The sequence below is a fragment of the Triturus cristatus genome, chromosome 7 (genome assembly GCF_964204655.1).
Source record: "Triturus cristatus chromosome 7, aTriCri1.1, whole genome shotgun sequence".
Lineage (NCBI taxonomy): Eukaryota > Metazoa > Chordata > Amphibia > Caudata > Salamandridae > Triturus > Triturus cristatus.
In genome coordinates, this window is record NC_140590.1 from 1,878,865,890 (window position 1) to 1,878,884,255 (window position 18,366).

At 44.3% G+C, this 18,366-nt stretch overlaps 1 long non-coding RNA gene across 1 annotated transcript; it reads left to right on the plus strand.

The window, feature by feature from the left end:
- The first annotated feature begins 5,979 nt into the window (after positions 1-5,979).
- On the plus strand, positions 5,980-12,701 carry LOC146813594 (uncharacterized). The gene is made up of 2 exons (XR_014967000.1): positions 5,980-6,664; positions 10,890-12,701. It is a non-coding gene; the product is annotated as an uncharacterized LOC146813594 (long non-coding RNA).
- Positions 12,702-18,366: the final 5,665 nt, after the last annotated feature.

Here is an 18,366-nt window from a genome sequence, read left to right on the forward strand (position 1 = left end):
TCTCTCTATTGGCCGTTAGACTCAAAAGAATGCGCGCACTTGTTCACGCCTACGTACCCCCCGCACTCATTGGAGAATGATGCCGTCCATAAGGTCACCCTCTCGTCTACTAATCCAGAATACTCCATGGTCTATGCCCACCGAGGGCTGCAGCTTCAATATGGAAGACCAGGGCATGGTCCAGCGTTACTATCGTTTCACAAATTAAATCTTCCAAAGATTTTTCACATGCAATCAACCTATAGTAAACCAATATTTGCAGCCCTGTTTATCCATATTAAATAATCCTATATCATACAGGTGATTTTGTTAATAATGTCTCTTTAAACTGCTTCCTATAGCATTATTTATATTGTTGCGACTGATTGACAGCTGTACAAATAGAAAGTATGCATGGGACTGTTTTTTCTAGCGCATGTTGTCCGCCGGAAAAGAATATTCAGTCATCACAGTGTCCCGCTCTGCAGCACCCAACATCTGCAACTCAAGTTAAGACCATCACTGAAGATCCTTCGCTACCATCACAGTGCAAGGTGCTTCTGGGTGTGTTTAGTGAGAGTGAGGTGGATGTGCTGAGCTCCCCACCGGGAGAAGGATCACAGCATTGATCTTCTGTGGGGAGGACCTCTTCCACCGAGCAGAGGACCGCTTCTGACAGTGAGAGGAGAGGAGATGTTGAGACAGTAATTGAAAGACAACTCACAGAAAGTGTTTATGTGACTCCGCCCCCCCCCCGTGCCTTGAGACCCTCACAGGTGAGTAGCCGCACTTTACAAACCCTGATTGATTGATTGATTGATTGATTGATTAATCATCAGCCCCCCCACCAGCACTTTGAGACCCTCGGAGGTGCGTAGCCGTGCATTACAAACCCCTGATTGATTGATTGATTGATTCCACTTCCTCTGTGGGAGCACCTTTCTTTTTAAAATTAAACCAAATGGCGAGCAGAGACCCTGGATTAATGTAGGGAAGCGCACGCTATTACCATCCCTAACCAATATCATTCTTCCCTCATCTCAGTTCTCCCCAATCAGATCAATAACGCAGGGATCTCCACCAGACATAGATACATAACCTACTGAGAATGCATGAGGAGTATTAGTGGGGAAAAACATCAATACTTCTTATGGTTATTTTGAGTACCTTTTAATACTGCTCGCGCTTTCTGACGCCCCTGCCACCGTCCAACACTTTGTGAGCGATGTCGTCTGTATTTAGATGAAATCCTAATATAGTCAGACTCTTCTGAAAAGCATCATCTCCAAGTTTGAGAGGCTCTAACCCCATTAAGGAAGAACTCACTCTGTTATAGGCAGAAAGCTGCTTGGTTGAAGTTCCCTAAATCGCGAAGCAGCGTGCATGGTACAAAGGCGAAAGCAGTCCTTGTGTGGATAACTCCTTGATCCATTCCAGAAGTACAAGGTTCGATCATCATTCAGTTAGTAAGTAAGGAGTGCATATTGTCTCAGTAATTGTGAGAAGTTGGCCTGGTATATGCTGTCCACTAGTTCTAGTGGGCACCCTGTATCAGTCCAAACAACCCCTCATGGTGAATTGGTTAAAGACAACCTTTATTGAAAGCTATCCTAGTGGTAGCTATGGAGAGCAGCCTTCAGGATAAGTCTTGAAGGAATGTAAATCAGCTTGTTTTACCAGTCTATAATCTCTTGAATGACTAAATAAAAGGACAACCACACCAGGTATATATTTAAAATATATGTATTTATTACTAAATACACCCCTCTAGTCTCTTTATGAGGCTAGAATCAAAAGCACATAAGTTACACTTCAAATAGACAGTAAAGTAGCACGAAATACACGTAAGGCCCTAGGGCCGAGCCAAACTGTTAGAAATTGGATTTCTGGTTGGCTAGGGCTTGCACCAAAGCCAGGCAGAAACCACCACTCTAGTCAGGGCTGGGGAGTTACCCGCCAAAGATAACCTCTGCTCACCCCCTTGGTAGCTTGGCACGAGCAGTCAGGCTTATCCCGGAGGCGATGTGTAAAGCGTTTGCGCGCGCACCCAGCAACAACACCCAAGGCCCACCACAAAAGGAACTCCACACAAGGATATATATAAAAAATAGCCTTTGTATTATAATAAACACATTAGATAATATTCACACAATATACACTGTGCCAACTGGCACTGGGCGGAATTTACAGGGGACTATTTACACAAGACAGGGCCACATGGGCCACTGTCAGAATCAGCACAAATCACCAATGGTAAATGTAGAACAAATAGTAAAGGTAAGTACACCCCACGCAATCCTAAACACCTTAGGTATATACCACGCAGGGAACCATGAACTCATTAGCATAACCTATACTAGGAAAAACCCTCTCCTATGCATAGGTACAGTTAGAAATAAAAATAGCATCAAGGCAATACACATGGCACAAAAGTACACATGTAACAATAACCATGCACCCTAGGTGAGGGCACAACACAGGAAAACTGCCCCCAGGCCAACTTGGCCTTTCAGGGGCTCAAACGCCTTTTGTCCAAAGTGTCAGGGCTGGGCTGTGCACTCAGTCAAGGTAGAAGGCGCAACGATCAGGCCTAAATGTTGCAGTGCCCACTACGTGCTGGGCAGCTGGGAATCAGATAAGGCCGGGCACCACTGTGCCTTTAGATCAAATATGCAGCGCGTTGGGGCCCCACAGGGCTCCGTAAATAATCATGCCCACTCGGAGCGCACTGGCTCCTGAAATACTCCTGCGCCAATTAGGAGTGACAACAAAAAGAAAGGACTTGTCTCAAACGTTGGAGCCTCACAGGCTCTGGAATAATAATGCCCCAGAAAGAATGACACTGGCACTGACTGTGCCGCTGAAGCCCCCACTGGGACTTCTTCCTGAAAGGTGCCCCACTCGTTGCAGCGGCCCGCAACTGCACAAAAGGAAGGATGGGCATGACTGGCCTTGAGAACAAATGCCCCCAACGTTGGAGTCCTGCTCTGGGACTCGGAGACATGAGGATGCCAGACGTTGGAGCGGCCCGCTGTCAGTTGCGGGGCCGCTCAGGTATCACGACAAGAAGCCCCATACACCATGTATAAAGAGCCCCCACTCACCGGACGGAAGCGGGGGGCTCCTCACTGCGGGGGACGCCTCCTCCGGTGTAGGTGCGGGGCTCTTCCTTCCGCGTCCGGGACCGGGACTTCGTTCTCGAGCCTGCGAGGCTGCCGGGCTGCTTCCTGCTTCCGTCTCTTCGTTACAGGAGTGCGGGGTAGGCTCCCGTCCGCTTCCTGTGTTTAGCCACGCCCACGTCTCCACCGAGGATGCCTGGCTTCCTGTTTCGGACCGGGATGCAGCAGTGATTTTTCGTCGTCCTTTCACCGAAGCGCGGGGTGGGCTCCCGCCTTCGTTTTAAAGTGAGATATGATCAAATAAGCGGGGTGGGCACCCGCCAACGAGCACCACAATGCGGGGTGGGCACCCGCTATTAAACACGGGCAAAAAGCGGGGGAATCCCTACGTCGGGGTTCCCTCGCAAATTATCGCAGCTCAGCGCTGCTGGTCACAACGAAGGCGCTCCTTAGCCCAAACCACAGCGCTCCTCCAGATAAGGCAAGGTTTTTAGGAATAAAGGCATCCAGGAGGCAGGGGGGCAAGGGCTGGGCCCAGGGGCCAGCTCACAGGGTCCTCCAGGCAGGGAGGCAGTCCCCATTGGCGGTCTCTCCTGGCGCCCAGCAGCAACAGCAGGCCCCCCTCCAATTAGGATCAGAAGAAGAACATTTTACATGGGAGTCACAGTCCCTTTTTATACACAGGTTTCCTTTGTCTCAAGGTGCAGGGAAGGGGCGAACCAGATGCAACTGGTTCTTGAGCACTTTGTTTTGCTCAGCCCCTCTCCCTATTCACAGAACAGGCCAGGGTCATCAGTCGCACCACAGGGGGCGGAGCCAGCATTGTGTGGGGAAAGCCCAGCCCTATTCAGGTCCCAGGTGTACTCCTCCCACTCATCAACATGCAGATCTCTCCACTCACCACTGGGGCAGACCCATCCTGAATCCTGGAGCCAGGCACACCAGCCAATCACACGCCAGACAGTCACTTCACATTTATGCCAGCGTCTAGAAGTGGCACTTCTATACTAGACACAGTAGCGCTGCACACATCATCGCGCAGCATTCACTCTCACGAGTTCGCACATACCAAACTCGACCCTGCATTCCCCACGCATCAGGAACTACCATGGACACATACATTCCCCATGCATTCCTATGGGAGGGCAGGTCAGTCTCACTAAATGTAACAGCGCGCACGCACTTTCCACTGGGACACAGTGTAAAAGCGCCTAGAGGCCTAAAACCCCTCACACAACATAGGGAAAAAGCGAAGAAAATCGCAAAAAAGTTTAGGGGTGATCCTGCCAGAAGGGCCAAGTCCAACACAAACCATATACTAAAATAGTGGTATAAGAACCATGACTTAACTAGACACAAGGCCTAGAGCATGTAGAATCGCTGGGACCCCAAGGAACCACCCAAGGTAGTGACACAGGGGACCCACGGGGGCCGTGTGCAGTGGGAGAACACAGCCGCAAGCTCCCGTTAGCTTCTACGGGGAAAGTCGCGGTTAGATATTTAAAATTAAAGGACACTTAGAGGTGGACTAGGACCAAACCCTTTTGTACTTAGACAGTTCTAGGGTCAACATCCACGGGTTTCGTCCAGGGATATCTAAAGTCCTGTTGCCAGGGGTTCCTATCTTATACCCAAGGAAGGAGTTGGACTAACTCAGGGGACCCACCTATGGGAGGGTTTGAAAAGAGGGGTGGCTACACCCATTTCCTTTGTCTAGTTTCGCTCCAGAGCAGGGGCTGGTAGCCCTTGAACCGGTTTGAGATGGACTATGCACAGGGACACGAAATGTGCCCAGTGCAGGACTTCAAAGCACTCTCAGAATGCACCCACCCAGCCCCAATACACTAAAGCCTGTCTGGGAGGTGGTGACACCTCTCTGTGACAGGAAACCTATTGTCCAGGCCTCCCCTGTCGGAGTTTCGGTCAGCAGCAGGAGGCCAGACTTGTGTATGTGGCTGCAGCATCCATTTTGTGATGCCAGGGTTCTTTTAAGTTGCTACTGGGTATACCGGTGCTGTCATGTCTCTTCCTCTAGAAGGCTGGGATCATACTCCCACACGTATGATTCTAAGGTGTTTGACACCAAACACGACATGTTTCCGTGAAGTCAGTCCAAAGTTAGCATTTACCGTTGGATTATAATGCACTTAAGAGTATATGGTCAGGCTGCATCACAGACAACCCCGTAGAATAGATTCCAAAAGCTGCCGAGGGGCTTTGCTCATGCGTGGGCACCCGATCACATATAACCAAGCACCCTGCCTTCAGGATTGATAAGGCCTGTCATAGGAGTGACTTATAGGTTTAAATGTGTCTGTATATATAGGTGGATATATGTAGCCTATACCACTGTAAGGGGTGCAAGCACCACCTTACCCAGGCTGCAGTAGCAGACCTGTGGTGTCACTTTGAATGCTTTCCAGCGGAGGCATAATACATGCTTCAGCCCCTGGTAGGCCTCTGGGGTACCTATGTCCTGGGTACATAGTATACCATATACTAGGGACTTATAAGGGCACCTCAGAATCCAATCTGTTATGTACCTAGGGTACATGGAATCAATTTAGAGAGGAAGCAGCTAGGCTGGGGTCCTGAATAGCAGGGCCCCAGCCGGACTAAAGTAAAAAAACAGTGTTACAGCAGCAAAAAGTGGGGGTAACCATAAGAAGCAGATCCTACTCTCCTACAAACCCCCCCACCCCAAATGCAGGGACATTAAACTAACCTTGACCAGTTGAGTTGTCGTAAATTGGCTGCGATTAAATTAGCGTTAGCAGAATCCATCTGGTATTTACAGGCTATCCTGTACATTTTGTGGAATCCATTTTGTATTTCTGGCAGCCATTTTGTCTTCCCTTGTGCTCTGTTTAGAGGACTGGCTATACTTAGACTCTGCTACCCTGCACATGCGCAGGAATATCTAACTGTCCATGCATCTGTTTTTAGTCTGTAACTATCAGGTTGTTTCTACCAGAGTCAGCAACTGCTAGCTCCTCCTATACTATTTACGGTGCATTTCTGTATGACCATCTATGTATGTAACTCTTCTCATGTATGCTTGCATCGTCCTTTTCCTGAGCCCCTGTGTGGGTATAAAAGACCCATGGTTCTTCTACTCTGTGTGCTACCTTCATTCAGCACCACAGGGTGCTGGGTGAATGTGGTTCCACCTCCTGAGGTTTAATAAACTATGTATTTTCTATTTCAGTTTCTGTGCCAACTTCTTTCTAATAGTCTGAGGACTCTGTGCAGAGAAGGGCGAACCCCTTGCACTGGTAGGCCTAGCTGAGGCCTATTTTCTAGAATTGGCGCCCAGCGTGGGGCTCATCGGTGACTCGGATGCCCAAAGGATTGGTCGCGACGAAGGATTGGAATCTCGCTCTGGACGTGATCACTGCCCGATAAGACCAGAGTCTTGGCATCCACGGCGACTTTTCCTTTCTTTCTGATCTGACCATCCAGGTGGCACCGGTCCTCGACTGAGATCTCTTCTGTTGATTCACCGTGCAGTGACCATTTGGTCGATTTTAGAACTTGGCAGGATGAATCTGAACACCAAGTGATTGGTAAGTGTCTGCGGCGCTTGCTGTTGGTTTTGATGCCTGTGATTGGTAAGGTAGTTTAGTAACGCTTACTGTGGCTTTGAGTATGGTATATTTTGTGTTGGCCAACTTGGTTTGTTTTGACATATGTGACTTGCAATTCACATAGGCAGGTAATGAGGAGAATTTTCTCTAACTGAATTGATTTGAACGGCACATCGTACTAAAGGTACCTTAAGTGCTACTTTGATTATAATATTGCATATTCTGCACTATTTTTGGCATATCTGTCTTTAGCACACTTCAAAGGATGTGTTGCCTTTGGAATGGTACCAAAATGAGACTTGATGAAGCACAACTGCCCCCCCCCGGAGGGGACGCCTAATAGGGATATGTATATTAAGTATAGTCTTTCTTCTATAATGTACAGCGCATTATGGAATAAAAATACTTGTAAGTGGTGACTAGTACCCCGAGGAACTAAATATGTACATAAAAGGATCCTGGTCTGTGCACTTAGTAACATTCATAAGTGGTGAGATGCAGAGCGTTTTTTTTCTGGTGTTCTGCCAGCCAAATCTGGTGAATATGACATACAACTAGTATTTACAAATGGTTTGGTTTAAGTACAGTCTGTGGGCTGTCTTTTGTTTCTGTCTTAAGTGTTGATCTGTGGGTTAAATGTGTGTTTACATGTTATGGTGTGGTAAATTGTGTTTTGGATGTTGCTAGCACTGGAAAAAGGGTGTGATTGAATGACTGTGAATATGTGAAAGAATTCTGAGAACTGAAATTGTTAAGTAGTAAATTTAATTTGGTCTCATCACCATCAATAAGTCGCAAAAGGAAATTGAGAGGGGTGTAGCAAGAGAAAGAGCAACCCCTGTGATTTGATGACACCCTTAATGTACAAAAATATTAATGAAGAGTAATTATGGACCGGTTAAAGGTTTAGCTTGGAAAAATTGTGGGTATTTCGAATTTGCAAATTGTTCCTATGCAGCTTTGTGTTCTTGGTGGTTCAGTGAGCCAATGTGCTGGGTCCATAGGGTTGTAGGTTCTAATTTAAGCTGAACCTGCTAATCTGAGAATTGAACCTAAATTTATGACCCTTGAAAAGAAATGGTATATTAAAATAAATTTTTCCATAGGGCAAATTATTGCAGTTTAGATAAAATTAGGAAGGCTTTTTGTCTTTGACAGCTTCAGGGCTGTGCAAGGCAGATTTTGACCTTGCAGCTTGTAAGGTGGGGGCTAGGAGCACTCGCTGTGGCCCGGTTCTGCGCTGAGGTTTAGCTTCTCTGATGAGACAGGGCAGCTGAGGAACGAAACCCAAGGAGCCTTCCTCGGCCCTATTTTGTGCAAAGACCAGTTAGACTTTCCATAGAAAACTGTTTTTATTTGTTTTAAAAACTGTTGCATTAATCCTACACAAAAAGTAAAATGATGCTCTTGCTTGAAATTTTAAGGGCTATATGCCTATATAAAAACGATTTTCCAATTGAGAATTAATTTTCTCAGTGGAAATTGTGGCGCAAAATTAACATGGATTATCGGATAAGAGTTTTACCTTTAGAAAGTTAAAATTAAGATGACCTGTGTAAAGAGAAAAACGAAATTGTGTGTTTTACAATAGACTAAATTCAGATACAAAATGTCACAGCATTTATCTTTTGTATAGGGTATTCAAAGGCATTCACATTATACAGCACGACAGATTTGTGTTGGCTTGAAGGGTTGACTTGCAAGGCGTGTGAATTTCGACACCTTTACGTGTTAAACAGCTGTGTCAACAAGACCATTTCTATTTCGGACTCCGGCTACAGAGAATAGTTGAAGTCAAAAACACGGAGTAAAATTCTGCATTTCAGTCTGCTGTTTCCAAAGTTAGAAATGTAGTTTCATTATTTTTGCAGATTGACAGTAGGGATTTCTTTTCTTAATGCCTTTTGTTTTTTAAATAAGGATAAGAGTGGTTTTTGATGTTAAATAATAATGGCTGTCCTTCATTTAAAAGTGGCGCAGACTTAAGATGTTTCAAGATAAGCTTCTGTGCTTAGGGCTAAGAATTAATGTGTTTCAATATAATAGGCAAGGGATGCAGCTCGCTTTTCATATGTAGACTCATCAAAATGATTAGATTTATTAACAAAAAAAATAAATTTTGATTATATAAAAAAAAAAATGTTATTTCAAATAGGTGCAAAAACAAATTCGTTTTTTACTATTTATAATGCCTAATAATGATACTGTGACCTCCTAGCATCCAAATTGCATTTAAGCCGTGCTATACAGCAATAGGGGGTCAATTACATGTGAAAATGTCACTTTACCCAGGCGTACAAAACTCATTTTTATAGGGGTATACATTATACATTTTTGATGCCACATCTCTGGGATATGTAGAGGACATTCTGGGGATGACTATTATGCAAAAACATTGTAGGATGTTAATTTTTAAGTGCCCTGAAAATCAAAGTCGAAATTGGGTAAAAATTCACTATTTAAATGAGTTTTCTCCAGTCAGATCAGTTTTTAAACTGCCTTACGCCCCAGTAAATGCACATATGTAAGCATAGACCATCTATACTGCTAGACAAACGCTTGGCACACTGCTTATACATATCAATGTACAAAAATTGGCAGAAGTTATTAAGCTTACCTCTGAAATTGCTGGTAGACACACAGAGTGGGTTTTGCTGCTCTGTCTTCGGTCTTTAGGGTCACTTTGACTTGGAAGCACCGCATGAAAACCTTGCATGCATGCTGGGACAACTGCATAGGTTATAGGTCAAAGTCCTACATTTAGAAGCCTGTAGGGCTCAGCACAACGTTGTTTTGACATTTCGACATTTGAAAGACGAACTGGCAGGGGAAGAAAGAGGTTTTTGCTTACCCTTTTTTTTTTTTGGTTAAAGCAAGTTTTTGTGGGCACTCCATGAACATAGTATATGTGACCTCTCTTTAAAAGACAATGGCTCTGCCATATATATATAGTATAAATGTTTTTAGGGTTGAATTCAGGAAGCAATGGGATTCAGTTTGACTTCATGCGGCCTCATGTTGCACTAGTACATTTGCTAAAGGAATATGTTCTTTGGCTAGCTGAAATGTGCTATTTCGCTCCTCAGAGTTTGTATATGCCCAGTTGCTACAAATTAGGGTTGATAGTGTTGACAGAATGAAACCTGGTACAGGTTTCTTACTGTCAAAACTGGGGAGTGGAGGCTAGCTCCTCTACAAATTAAGGGTAGGCAAATGTATGTGTTCTCTCTCTTTTTCTTACTTTTTTTGAGCCTGTCTAAACTGTCTGTGAAATAACCATGAGACATTAAATTGGCTATTCAGTAATACTGTTTTAAACATTATTAGCATTAATAAAACGAATAAATATATTTTGCTATGTTACTACCCATCCTCTCTGATGGAATTATGAGAGGATGAGTAGTCTAGGTTGCTGCTTCCTTATTTGATCTTTAAGGGGAACTAGCTGTGGGTAGTTTTTGTTTGAAAATTCTCAGGTGACAACACCACTATTGTTTGTTATTCTCATGCTACATACCGTTTTGCAAGGGCATTGTTAGTTTTATTAGCTAGTCTGTGTAAATAAACTGACAGTCCTTACTAGAACTAATGTTGCATAGTTTGGATTGTGAAAATGTAGAATGCAGGGAAGAGGTCTATGTGATCCTTAGCAAACATTTTTGAGGAAAATATTGTTTTACAGGAGTCTGTTAGTCACAAGATGTTCCGCTGAAGAACATGTACCCATTATGTTGAAGTTTTTTAGTTCTGTATGTAATAGGAATCCCTGTTAAATTAGCAGTGTTAGATTTTCCTGTTGCTCCTATAACATGAGAGCATGGTCCTGAGTATACAATATAGGTGCTTTAATTAAGAAAAATCATTTTAGAAGTGTCTGCAGTCCTGTACAAATAATGCAATGTTTAGGAGTAAAACGTGTATAACATTTCCTTTTTCTTGAGGGTCTTTAGAAATGAACACAGACTTCCTTGACTGCTTGGCATTGGGTGACGTATTACTCTTGTCAGTTCACTAAAGAGTTTTTATACTTGCCAATAGGTCCAGACTGTTGTTTTATTTACTCTCACATATATGAAAGTGGTTCCAGGGTGCCTTGTTAATATATGGGGCGTCCCTGGACTAGGAAGTATTCTGAGACTATCCTCTCTGTTGATAGATTATTTTTGTGCCTTGTCTAAAGACCTTTTGTTCTGTCCACCAATAGATATTTGCTGCTTTACAACCATTGCCAGAGGGGCGCGTACATCAGATCCAGCTTGAGGAGTCAGCACCAGTCCAGCTTGAAGTCAAAGTGAAGGTAACCTGCACAGGCACTGCTGGCAACCAGGACCTCAGTGAAGGTAGAAAGCCGGAAGCACTGGGATGAGCGTACCCCTGCTACTATCTTGGGCGAAAGACGGGGTCACAAATCAGAAAGGAGAAATCGTGGATCAAGCTTTTGATGCCCAGCTGAGAGTCACAGACCGACCAGGAAGGGAAGAAGGTTTTTGCTTGAGGTAACCCCCTTTGAAACAAGGGTTGCTTCAGAGATCCTAGCATCAGGCCTCTGAATCCTGGTCCCAAAGTGGCTGTAAAGGAGATACCTGGGCACACTGAATGCAATCCATGGCCCCAACGAAAGAGCAGTGTGCCAGCAGAGCAATACAGGAGTTAGGGAAGGACTGGAGTTCAGGGTACAGGTGCTGTGTCTCTGGTGCCTGTTAGATTGAAATGAAGAAAACTGGTGCACTGCCTGAGACACTGGACAGGATCGCTGAGCGCATTTGCCCTGGTGGGTGATTGCCCTATCCTGAAAGAAGAAACTTTTCCCTTGAAACTAGGCCATGATTCCTGAGTTGCGAGTTGTGCAGCTCCACCGTGGGAACAACAAGAGCCTGCCTGTGAGGCTCAAACGGACACAGGGAGAAGACTCCCCTCTGGTTGGTTGTACAGCGGCTTTAATTTCCCAAGGACTTCTTTTTCTTTTTGTTGAAAATGTACCCCATTGATCGTCCCATTTTTGAGGAGGAGCAACCCTTTGCAGCTCTTCGTCCTAATTCTCATGGTCCTCCTGGTCCCCTGGATCCAGGATCATTTTTATAAATATTATGTCTGACTGCTTTAATGTTTGTATTGGGTATAATGATAGATACTCTAGCCCTCATAAAGGAAACACTGGAAAAGTCTAGCGAAAATGTTTTTATTAGATATGTACTGTTGGATACTTTGATATTGAAATTGATGGTAACTGAAATGCATAGGAACCTTGAAAATGTTTTTACTGGATGGTTCTAGGATTTGCTAAGGACTAGAAAGCTAATAATTCTGTTTCTGATAATAGTAATTACTCTCTCCTGCTATCTGTATGACCCAATTCTCTGTTCCCTTTGTACTTCTGTTTATACCTCATACATACCCGCTTAACAATATTTAGAATGAGAAATGCCCACCTAGCAATGAATTAGGAAATTTATGAAAAGAAAAAAAAAAAAATTATTAAAAATTAATATGCATATTTTTCATTTTTCCTACTGGATTATGGGAGATGTCTTCAGCTAACGCTAAAAGGGTCGTCTGTCGTAAATTGGCTGCGATTAAATTAGCGTTAGCAGAATCCATCTGGTATTTACAGGCTATCCTGTACATTTTGTGGAATCCATTTTGTATTTCTGGCAGCCATTTTGTCTTCGCTTGTGCTCTGTTTAAAGGACTGGCTATACTTAGACTCTGCTACCCTGCACATGCGCAGGAATATCTAACTGTCCATGCATCTGTTTTTAGTCTGTAACTATCAGGTTGTTTCTACCAGAGTCAGCAACTGCTAGCTCCTCCTATACTATTTACGGTGCATTTCTGTATGACCATCTATGTATGTAACTCTTCTCATGTATGCTTGCACCGCCCTTTTCCTGAGCCCCTGTGTGGGTATAAAAGACCCATGGTTCTTCTACTCTGTGTGCTACCTTCATTCAGCACCACAGGGTGCTGGGTGAATGTGGTTCCACCTCCTGAGGTTTAATAAACTATGTATTTTCTATTTCAGTTTCTGTGCCAACTTCTTTCTAATAGTCTGAGGACTCTGTGCAGAGAAGGGCGAACCCCTTGCACTGGTAGGCCTAGCTGAGGCCTATTTTCAACAGAGTCTTCATGCTCTAAGTGGAAATATCTGGAGAGTCCATCTGCATTGGCATGGTTACTCCCAGGTCTATGTTCCACTGTATAGTCCATCCCCTGTAGGGAAATGGACCACCTTAAAAGTTAGGGGTTTTCACCCTTCGTCTGTTTTAGCCATAAGACGGGCTTATGGTCTGAATGAACAATGAAGTGAGTACCAAACAAGAATGGCCTCAACTTCTTCAGAGCCCAAACCACAGCAAAGGCCTATCTCTCAATGGCTGACCAACGTTTCTGGGGATCAGCCTTCTGCTTATGAAAGCTACTGGCTGATCCTGACCTTCATCATTCAACTGTGACAGTACAGCCCCTACCCCCAATTCAGGTGCATCAGTTTGAACAATGAACTTCTTGGATTAATCAGGACTTTGCAGGCTCTCACCTGAGTCTGGGTAGTGGGAGCAACCCAGTCCATTATGGTCTGGATTTTGCTCTGCAATGGTTGAACCTGGCCTCCACCTACAAGGTGAGCCAGGTACACAGCCTGACTCTGCCCTATCTGGCACTTAGTAGCCTTGATAGTTAGGCCTGCTTCTTGCAGGGCCTCCAAAACATTCCTCAGGTGGACCAGGTGATCCTCCCAGGTGGAGCTAAAGACAGCAATATCATCAAGATATGCTGCACTAAAGCCTTCCAGGCCTGTGAGAACTGTATTCACCAACCTTTGGAAAGTGGCAGGTGCATTCTTCAAACCAAAGGGCATTACCACAAATTGATAGTGCCCACTGGGGGTAGAAAATGCTGTCTTTGGCTTTGCATCATCAGCTAGTCTGATCTGCCAGTAGCCAGCTGTCAAGTCAAATGTGCTAAGGTACTTGGCTGAGGCCAAAGTATCTATTAGCTCATCTGCCCTTGGGATGGGATGGGCATCAGTCCTAGTGACTGCATTGAGAGCCCTGTAATCCACACAAAACCTCATCTCTCTCTTGCCATCTTTGGTGTGAGGTTTAGGCACAAGGACTACTGGACTAGCCCATGGGCTCTCTGAGGGTTCAATGACTCCCAAATCCAACATCTTTTGGACTTCTGTCCTGATACAGTGCCTGACATGGTCAGGTTGCCTGTAGATCTTATTCTTCACAGGTAGACTGTCCCCAGTGTCCACTTCATGAGTGCATCAGGTGGTCTGACTTGGAGTCAGAGAAAACATATGTCTGAACTGACTGAGAAGTGTTCTGCAGTCAGTTTGCTGCTGGACAGTGAGGCTGCCTGCCAAGGTTACACCATCAACTGACCCATCATCAGAGTTCTGAGAGAGCAGATCAGGAAGTGGGTCACTCTCTTCCTCCTGTCCCTCATCAGTAGCCATGAGCAAGCCCATGTCTGCCCTGTCAACATATGGTTTTAGTCTGTTGACATGAAGTACCCTGTGGGGACTCTTAGGTGTCAAGTACCTGTCCCAAAAAGCCAAGCTTCCGCAGGAGCCGATGACTGTTCAGCAATTCCCAACTCAGTTGGCCAAGCACAGCACACATATAATATAAATACATATACTCAGGCAACTTAAGGGGGGAAAGGGGAGTTGGAAAGAAAAGAGATACGCCACGTCTTCCTTCGCCAGACAGGACTGCTTCAATTCTGTAGGGTCCTTTCTGCAAGACAGAACTATATAACTATTTCACATTACATTCTATTCCTATATTCTAGTCTTACACTACCCCACTGCTATTACCTGTCTTAAATAAGTGGCTGTCTATTCTCATGCAGGTTGCCTTCTAATGATTTCCGCTACTCAATGACTCTGTTAATGTAAGACACTTAATTATTCAGATGCTAATTATGTTGTATCTCTAATGCTCTCAACCTATTATACATTGTGTTTTACCTCACAACCTTATGTGGAAATTTATACTTCGGTCTCTTGTATTTACAGTTGAAGTTCTCTTCACTGGCAAGCTTCAGGTGTTTTGCAGCGACTGGAGAGGACTTCGTAAAGTTGGTAAGTATCTTTATACATATATATATATGTATACATAACACCTACTTGTAGATGTTTGTGGAAATTAACTTCTTTCTTTTTATTGTCTCTGTCTCCTTAGGTAAATGTACTCTCCACTCCTTCGCTGATAAGCGATAACAGGAAAGACACAGCAATAGCTAATTAACCTATTAGCCTGTGGAGTGCTGTAAGGTAAGTTGACTATATTCGAGAGTCTGTACTCTTCCTTGACAAGAGGCTGCCAAACTCGTCAAATGTTTCCAGTCAGAACCTTGACTCTGTTGCTTCTCCCAAAATAGAAGTTCACAAGTTCCAAGAAATAGAAGGAGAAACAGTCTTACCTTCCGCAGCCGCGGAAGCAGAATACTCTGGAAATGCTTCTTATACTCACAAACCTAGACCATGCCAGCCTAAGAATACGCCGCTGAAAATACTGCGACCGAATCCCTCAGAAAGGCAGTTGAAGTGCGCAGTTTGCCACGATGACAGTCGCGAGCACAGCTGCGTGGAGGAGGAGGAAAAACACTAGACCGCCAACCTAGATCGGTTATCACCGGCGGCCATCTTGAGAGTCCGCGGGGTACTGATCTGTCGTTTAATAAGGGACTAAAGAGGATCATTGTGAAACAGGTCTTTACGTGATCTGAATTGGCGCACTTTATGAATTTTGCCAAAACTGGGAAGTGTCTTTACATGTTGTGCAGCCTGAAACGAGCCAGTCCTGACAGTACCCCCCCCCCCAAAACTCCTTCCTCATCTCTCTTGGGCTTCTTTGGGTATTTCCTGTGAAATTCTCTGATCAATCGTTGAGCCTGCAAATTGTCCTTAGGTTCCCAATTTCTTTCTTCTGGACCGAAACCCTTCCAGTCCACCAGGTAGAACAATTTTCCTCTCCTAACTCTAGAGTCTAAGATCCGCTTAACTTCAAACTCCTCTTCAGACTGGACTTGAATAGGCATAGGAGGACCCTTCTTTCTCAAATTCGGAGGACTCTTCCTAAGTAAGGAGACATGAAAAACTGAATGGAACTTGAGTCTCGGAGGAAGTTGAACCTTGACGCTAACTGGGTTCAACATCCTTTCCACTTGAAAAGGACCGATGAACCTTGGCTGAAACTTTCGATTTACTTTTAAACGTAGATTTCATGTAGAAATCCAGACCTCCTCCCCTGACTCAAATATAGGACTGGCACGCCTCCTCTTATCAGCTTGTTTCTTGTAAGAGGCCTTAGCCTTTATCAGATTATCTGTAGCTCGTTGGTAAGCCTTGCGGAGGTTCTGAACTACTTCCTCCACAGCAGGAACATCACTCTCTTGTCCTCCCACAAAGGTGTTTGGATGTCTACCTGAATTTAAATAGAAAGGAGTGTAACCCGTAGATGAATGTACCGCATTATTATAAGCAAACTCAGCTGCCCAAATAATATCTGGCCATTCCCCTTCGTGATCCATCAGGAATAGACGCAAATATTGCTTCAACTCTTGATTAACCCTTTCCGTTTGACCGTCAGTCTCAGGATGGAAACTGGAAGACAAACGAGAGTCAATGTCCAATATCTTCAAAAATGACCTCCAGAAATGAGAGATAAACTGAGGACCCCGGTCAGAAATTACCACCCTTGGAATCCCATGTGACTTAACTACATGCTGAGTGAACAAGGAGGCTAGATGGGAAGCATTGGGAATTGACTTTAGTGGGACAAAATGACTCATCTTAGTGAAATGATCCACCACTACCCAAATGACTGAAAAGCCCTGGCTAGAAGGTAATTCTACAATGAAGTCCATGGAGACTGTGTGCCATGGATAAGGAGCCGGGGGCACTGGTAGAAGTAAACCTTGTGGAGCCATTCTAACTGATTTTCCCTTCAAACACTGCTCACAAGAGGCAACATATTGTCCCACCTGAGTTTCCATGGACGGCCACCAAAATTCACGTTGAACCAATTCCAGAGTCTTCTTTACTCCCTTGTGTCCAGCCAACAAATCAGCATGAAAATGTTGGACTATCATCCTTTGTAGTTCTTCATTAGGAATAAAAATAATTCCTTTGAAATAAGGTCTACCATTTCTTATCTCTCGATTGCCATCATCTTTGACCCAATCTGCAAGATTAAAGGTAACGAGAACTTGATTTAATTGTTCTTCAAATTCCGGAAACAAAATCACCCCAATTATCTTCTCCTTTGGTATTATCATTTCTTTCTCCAAAATCGGGACATCTTCACCGGTATACAAACGTGATAAAGCATCAGCCTTTCCATTGGCGGAACCAGGCTTGTAAGTTAATACAAAATTATAGTCTGCAAAAAATAAGGACCAACGCAACTGTCTGGGAGTCAAAGTTCGAGCAGGTTTTAGAAACTGAAGATTCCGATGGTCCGTGAACACAGTCACTTCATGTCGAGTACCCAACAAATAATGCCTCCATTCCTGAAAAGCATCTTTGACTGCCAACAACTCCTTATCGGCAATGGAGTAATTCAACTCAGCGGGAGTTAGCTTCCTGGACCGGTAAGCAACAGGATGAAGCTGACCGGTGGTCTTGTCCCTCTGAGATAAAATTCCACCAAACGCCAAGTTGGAAGCATCAGCCTCAACAAAGAAAGGCTCCCCAGGATCGGGATGCAGAAGCACTGGCGCTGTCGTAAAAACGTTCTTTAATCTACTGAAGGCCTCCTCTGTTTCAACGGTCCAATCAAACCTAACTCCTTTCTTGAGCAGACGGATTAGCGGAGAAACCTTCTCAGAAAAATTCTCAATGAAACGTCGGTAAAAATTGGCAAAACCAATGAAACTCTGCACTTGTTTCACATTTCGAGGTGATGGCCACTCATTAATGGTCTTTACCTTAGCTTCATCCATTGATACTCCGTCAGGAGAGAGTACAAAACCCAAAAATTCCACCTGACTAGCATTGAACGCACATTTCTCCAATTTCACAAAAAGCTGGTGTTCCAAAAGAGTCTTCAAGATGATTCGCACATGCTGGACGTGTTCACTCATATTTTCAGAAAAAATGAGAATGTCATCTATATAGAGGACAGCAAAACGATCTAAATATTCTCTCAAAACATCATTTACGAAATGCTGGAAGGCCGCCGGAGCATTGCATAAACCAAATGGCATGACCTGATATTCAAAGAGTCCCAATCTAGTCCGAAAAGCGGTCTTCCACTCATCGCCTTCCGCCATTCACACCAAATGATAAGCCCCCCTCAAGTCCAGCTTGGTATACACACGTGCACCCTTGACCTGATCCAGCAATTCAGAAATTAATGGTAGAGGATATCTATTCTTCTTAGTTACTGAATTTAAGGCTCAATAGTTGATGCACGTTCTCAGATTTCCATCCTTCTTGGGAATGAAAAAAAGCGGGGAAGAAACAGGGGATTGAGAAGGGCGAATGAATCCATTTGCAAGATATAATTCTAGGTACTCCTTTAGATGTTGATTCTCTTTTTCCGAGAGAGCGTAAATGCGACTGCATGGCAAAGATGCTCCCGGTTCCAACTCTATTCTGCAGTCGTATTCTCGATACGGGGGCAATTTGTTGGCTTCTTTTTCATCAAATACTGCGGCCAAATACA